This window comes from Lontra canadensis, unplaced genomic scaffold (assembly GCF_010015895.1).
Source record: "Lontra canadensis isolate GAN:19392208 unplaced genomic scaffold, GSC_riverotter_1.0 scaffold5, whole genome shotgun sequence".
Classification (NCBI taxonomy): Eukaryota; Metazoa; Chordata; class Mammalia; order Carnivora; family Mustelidae; genus Lontra; species Lontra canadensis.
The window spans coordinates 28,811,808-28,818,917 of record NW_022630999.1 but is presented as its reverse complement, the minus strand read 5'-3'; positions in this window follow the sequence as shown (position 1 = coordinate 28,818,917).

Genomic DNA, 7,110 nt, shown 5'->3' with positions numbered 1-7,110 from the left:
GAAAAGTAACTGGACAAATCTAGTGACCCTAGTAAATATTTGTTACTTAAACTGAAGCTCTACTTAGCCCTGAAAAGAAATTCAGTATTCTCACTCTTGGTGAAATCTTAAAGAATGACTCATTACACCTAACTGTTCCTCCAAAATGTCTGGCTGTTAGAGGTGACTTAGTAGGGCAGAAAATAAAACATACCCATATTTTACTTGCTATAAAGACTGTAAACTGTAATTATGAAATATTAAATCCCATTTCCACAGAAAAAAAGTTACCTGATTACATCCCTGAAAAAATACATATGTCTTAATTCTTAACATCTTAATTTTGCTACATTTAGTAAGACCTTATTTTAAGGTTTGCCTTTTTCCTGATGCTGATCATCATACTAGGAGAATAATCAGAAACCACTAAGAGAAGATGGCAAAGAAATGTCATAAAAAATTACTTAAATAGGATATATTGGGGAAAAAAAAACTTGTGTCATCTAGGCAGTCTTATTTGATATGTAGAATATCTTTTACAAAAATTAGGTGATTTTTAGGTGGTGTTTACAACTAAAAGAAAAAGTCAACATGCTTTTAATTTAACTTTTCTTCTGGAATCCCCAGGCAATGTTATAACTGATTATAATTGACTCATTTAACTCATCTGAATTAGTTTTTAATAAGCTATCAAAAGATGGACCAATTTTCTCTAGTTTCTCTTGGGAATTGGAGATAATTAAATGAAGGTGAAATCCTTACTTCTAAGGATATTTTTTGGTTAATTTTTGAGGCTTCTTCCTTCTAATTTTCCTTGGGTCTGTATACCATTCTGACCCTAACTCCACCATGGGTGATTAAGAGTTCTACTTGTATATATTTCACTATCAAATATGAATAACTCTTATGTCACAGTTATGATTTACCTGCAAAGCCAAGAACTTTGTCAGTTATTACCTAGCATTATACTGTTTTATTCACAATTCACTTATTGATTTCATATGTAAGTAATGTTTTATGTTCTTAGCAATTAGATTTCAATCCTGAAATCCTTACTTTTATCTCTCAATTTCCACATATCTATTGGGATAATCAAAAATTATGAATAGGCCATATATGAGTATCTACAATTCTGCATGCAATATAAGAGCCACTAATCACGTGCAGCTATTGAGCCTTTGATGTGTGTCACTAATCTGAATTGAGATGTGCTGTAAGTTTAAAATACAAAGCAGATATTGATGTCTTAGAACAAAAAAGGTAAAATATCTCACTAACTTTTATATGGATTAGATGTTGAAATGGTGATATTTTAATATATTTGCTAAAATAAAACATATTAAAATAATTTTATCAATTATAGTATAATGGTATGGCTATAAAAACTTAAAAATTACATATATGATTGACATTTCCATTTCCCATTACAATTTTATTGGGCAGTACTGCCCTAGCACAAAGATCAAAATTAGTACACTCAGTAAATGTATCCTACAAAAGAATGCAGGTATGGAGAATATTATAGGAAACCCTATTATCTGCCCCACCATTTCTCATGGGTTTTGCTCATTTTTCCTCTTTGAAAATAACCAAGATTTTAAAACAGCTGTTTAAAGGTATGAATGGACCAAGTTTTAAAGTGTTTCAGAGTACAATCCAATAATTATATAGTATTTCTATTGCTTACAACATAATGTGTTACAATGTAGAAATAACACTCAAAATAGCTGATGGAGTATGAAGTTGAATAGAAATTCTGTATCTCCTAACTCTAGCATTCTTTACACATTAAAATGGTTATGTAAAAGCAGACCAAAAAAAAAAAAAAAAACACACAACAACAACAAAAAACTATGGCTACTCACATAGTTACTCTTTTGGTGACAAATATGCAATGATTCCTCATGCAACATTTTATAAGTACCCCACTGCTGTAAATGATTCAGCACACTCTGGCCATGAATAATTCATAGGGGAAGAACCAAATACCAAATTTGTTGGGTTATATGATGTTTACAGTAGCTTTTAAAACTTATCTGCTGAGAGGCACCTGGGTGGCTCAGTGGGTTAAAGCCTCTGCCTTTGGCTCAGGTCATGATCCCAGGGTTTTGGGATAGAGCCCTGCACCGGGCTCTCTGCTCAGCAGGGAGCCTGCTTCCTCCTCTCTCTCTCTGCCTGCCTCTCTGCCTGCTTGTGATCTCTGTCTGTCAAATAAATAAATAAAATCTTTAAAAATAACTAAATAAAAATTAATACTTATCTGCAGATTTATTCCCATTGCTCTATTTCTTATCATTATCTTTGTGGGAGGACAATTACCATGATGGACATAAAACCTGAAACAGTTAAATAATACTGCAAAATGCTCCATAAAATTTAAGTGCAACATGGAATAATTTCTCCATTTCTCTAAGTATGATGACTAACCTTGGGATTCGTGGAAACATCAAACCTCTGTTTTAAATAGGGATTTTTTTGAAAGTATGATAATTTTAGCTTTGTAACTACAGATGGCATATAATGATTTAGAAATTATTGACTTTTTTCAACTCTTTTTCTTATTTCTTCCTCTATTTTTATTTTCTTTTAATCATCAGTAGTATTCTTTTAAAATCATTAAAGAATCAATATTCCTTATAACAAGTTACAAAAAAAAAGTGAAAATATTTTATTTTTTTTTATTTTTTTAAAGATTTATTAATATGAGAAAGGGAGCAAGACAGTAGGGGGAGGGGTAATAGGAGAGGGACAAAGAGAACCTCAAGCAGAATCCCATGGAGACCCCACCTGGGGTTTGATCTCACAACCCTGAGATCGTGACCTGAGCTGGAACCAAGAGTCAGTCACTCAATTGAGCCACTCAGGCTCCCCTCTTTTTTGATTTATAATAGAAATAATAATATCAGGTTTAAAATATAACCTTCAATGTCTAAATGTCAATGAGGAATTACCACTTCCAAAACTAACTTCTTACTTACTCCTAAAGCTATGAGGATCTAAAACTTTTTTTTAATACCTATGTGGATTTATCTTATCTGTAATTCATAACTACTGATACTAATTTACATTAGAACTACAAAGAACAAGTATAATCTCTCTTCCATGTAAAGTGAAGTACTTTCTTAACATTTTTTAGCACTTTATATTATTTTTGTAGGTAATCTCACTCACAATCATGTATATATTATATATACATAGCTTAAAACATTTCTTTCTGTGCTCTAGTTCCATTCAACTTTTTATTTTTTTCTCCATTTAGCACAGGCATACTAAATTTAGCAGTCTTTAGAGCATCTCAAACTCCATGCACTGAAAATGAAACCTCTATGTCCAAATTTGATGAGTGACTTTACTCAAAATGGAATCATTCTTAGATCAGCTTCATCTTCACTTCCCATATCCCATCAGTCACTATGTCTTATCAACCTCATTCCTCAGTATTTGCTAAAACCCAGGATTTCTTCCCAGCAATCTCCTCAATTCTCTGGATTAACTTCTATTATCTCTCACCCAGATGGAGGTAATGGCTTTCTAAATGGTCTCCCTGCATCCATTCTTGATAACCTCTGCTCATCTCTGAGCAATCAAAGTGTTTACTTAAATATATAAAGAAGATGAAGTAACTCCTTGCTCAAATTTTTTGCATTGCCATTTCTAGTTATTTAGTGAAAACTCAGAAGACTTAGTAGTGGTCAACCACTGGCTACAAATTCTGGGTTCTGCTTACCATACCCTTGCTTAATTAATTACTCCTCACAGTTCAGATATCAGGAAAAAGACTTTTGCCCAAGAAAGCCTTCCCTAACTTCACTGAGCACTGTCCATTCCCTCATTACAATTTACTCATCATACCATGTATCTCAACTTCATGATGTTTAATATTATGATTTCATATTAATTCTGAAAGAAAGAATAAAACAGTACATTAAAATTAACCTTTCAAATACTTAAAATGTTTATGTCTAGATCCAAACTGTAGCCACTGGTATATATTCATATTTAACATGATTCAGGCAAAACAACAAGAAGAATTCAAAGATTAATTACACACCCAAATCTAAAAAAGCACAGGCATACTAAACCACTATAACTCTAAGCAGCAGAGAAAAGTTACACCCTTAGCCTATAAAATACTATAATCTGGATGGAGAAAAGCAATACTTATTTTCAAGACTACCATTATAATATAGTTGTGAGTGAAGGAAAGACCATGACCCTGAAAATAGTCAGAAAAATAATATGTAATACAGTCTTCGCTATATCAGAAGCTCTATTAGGCAACCAGATCTGCTTCTGCTTGTAGGGTAGGTCACTACGGATAATGTGAGAGGACTGCCTTAGGGAATGTCACAATTTCCCCATAAAGCCATTTTCATAAATAGATGTTTCAGTTGGACGGAAATTAAAAAACAAAAGCAAAGAAAAATGTCACTTTCTCAGTGGACACTTTCTCAGATGGGCACCAATACATTCATTTAAAAACACAGAATAATCTGGGAAACCATCAAAATAAACATCTGTTAGAATGGTCTTAAAGGGGTACACTTTCTTACAGCCAAACTTCAGAGGTGACCCAACAGAATCTGAGAATGGGAGTGGCAGATGGCTCCTGGAGACTACATTTTAAATAACTTTGTTCTAACCTGTGGGTATATAAGAAGTTGTAAGAAGTAAAAAAGAAACAGAGATAAACTGGCCTTTCCTGCATTTACTGTGACACAATGAAGGATTTAAGTAATTCTTTAAAACTTCTTATATAGGCTTACACACATTATAAATTTTATTTTATTTTATTTTTTATTTTATTTAGATTTTATTTATTTATTTGTCAGAGAGAGAGAGAGAGAGACAGCAACACAAATGAGCACAAGCAGGAAGAGCAGCAGGCAGAGGGAGAAGCAGGCTCCCTGATGATCATGACCTGAGTCAAATACAGATGCTTAATGACTGAACCACCCAGGCACCCCACATTATAAATTTCACAATAAAGTGCACATTTTGCCTAAATTTGTCCACGGCATTGCATTTTTCTTAAGCAAGAGACTATGTCATAGAACATGGTCACTCAGAGTTATGAAAAGCTCCCACTTGTTGAAATGAACTGTGAGTGGAGGGAAACGAGTCTTCTTTATCGTACTACTCCACCTATTTTGATATCAATTCCTAGTTAATATTTTAGAAATTTTACATATTACAAATCTGGTGCCCAGAATCTTTTCTTTCCCTTATAAATTAAAAAACTGGTTTAACAAAAGCTGTAAATATCTATTAATGGGCTGAATTTTCTCTCCAGAATTCTTATGTTGAAGTTCTGGCCCCCAGCGAAACTATTTAGAGTTGGGGTCTTTAAGGAGGTAATTAAGGCTTAAAGAGGTCATAAGGGTGAGCCTTAATCCAATAGGACTATTCTCCTTTTAAGAAGAGAAAACTGTCTCTCCCTGTCAACAAGAAGATGCCATGTGAAGACTCAATGAGAAGGTGGCCCTCTGAAAAACCAGAAGAGGCCTCACAAGAAACCAAATTTGCCAACAACCTGCTCTTGGATTTCTAGCCTCCAGAACTGTGAGAGAATGAATTTCTATTGTTTAAACCACCAAGCCTGTGATATTTTGTTATGATAGTCCCATCTGACTCATACACTCTGGTGTCTTTGGAGGACCTTAATTCTTTGGTTTGTTGGTTTGGTTTGTTTGGTTTTGGAGCAGGCCTATGATAATTTGGACAAATACATAGTTTTGAACATACCTATGACTATAACTACATAAACATTTTTATGTGTCAAAATTATTTTCACCCCCCGAAAGTTTTGTGTCATCTCGATTTCATGTTGAATGAATGTTTGATACATTATCAAAATACAATAGCAAATCTGAAATTCTAGAAAACATTCGACAATAGCAGCTTACCTTAGACTACCTCCCCATTAATTAATAATGACTTGTCCCTAGCAATACCACTACAATCATGTTATGTAGCTTGGACAAGGTCAAGCTTTGGAAATGATGTTTTTAGCAAAAAGAGTAAAGTGGCTGGGTGCCTGGATGGCTGAGTGGGTTAAGCCTCTGTCTTTGGCTCAGGTCATGATCCCAGGGTCCTGGGATCAAGGCCCACATCAGGCTCTCTGCTCAGTGGGGAGCCTGTCTCCCCCTCTCTCTCTCTGCCTGTCTCTCTGCCTACTTGTGATCTCTCTCTCTCTCTGTCAAATAAATAAATAAATAAATAAATAATCTTTAAAAAAAAAAAAGAGTAAAGTGGCTACTAGCTCAAAAATTGGGTATGAAAATGTTACTTAATTATTTTTTTATTGAAAGAATGCTTATAATCTTCATAAAACCTTTAAGTCCCAGTAGCTCTTACAACTGAATATGGATACTGAAAAAAAAATACGAAAAAGCAATTAAAAAATGAGGCAAATTATATAAATATGCAATTAAGAAACAAAATTCAGAATGAATAATACATTTGTTTTAAAAGTTCTTTTCTTCGGCTCAGGTCATTATCTCAGGGTCCTGAGATTGAGCCCATCCTAGGGCTCACTGCTCAGCAGGGAGTCTGGTTCTTCCTCTCCCTCTCCTGCTCCTCTTAATTATGCTCTCTCTCTCTGCCCCTATTTCAAATAAATAAATAAAATCTTAAAAAAAAAAAGTTCTTTTCTCACTTACTAGACATATAATGAAAATTAAAATATAATATGATTTTTGTCTATCTAGTCAGCATTTTTTTTTTAAATTTAGCCTTTATTTTTTAGAGCCATTCTGGATTCACAGCAAAATAGAGAGGAAGATACAGGAATCTCCTATTTACATGATGGCTCCCCACACATACACCCTTCTCCTTTATCAACATTCCCCTATGAAATGATACATTTGTTACAAATGGTGAACCTACATGGAAGCATCACAATCACCCAAAGTGTACAGTTCACACTGCAGCTCACTCTTACTGAAATATACTATGGGTTTGAACAAATATCTAATGAGGTATATCCATTATTACACTGCCCTAAAAATCCTCTGTGATCTTCCTATTCTTCCCTTCCCTCCCCAAAATGTCTGGCAACTGCATATCATTTTATTGCCTACAAAATTTTGTTTTTTCCACAATGTCATATAGTTGGAACCATACAGTATA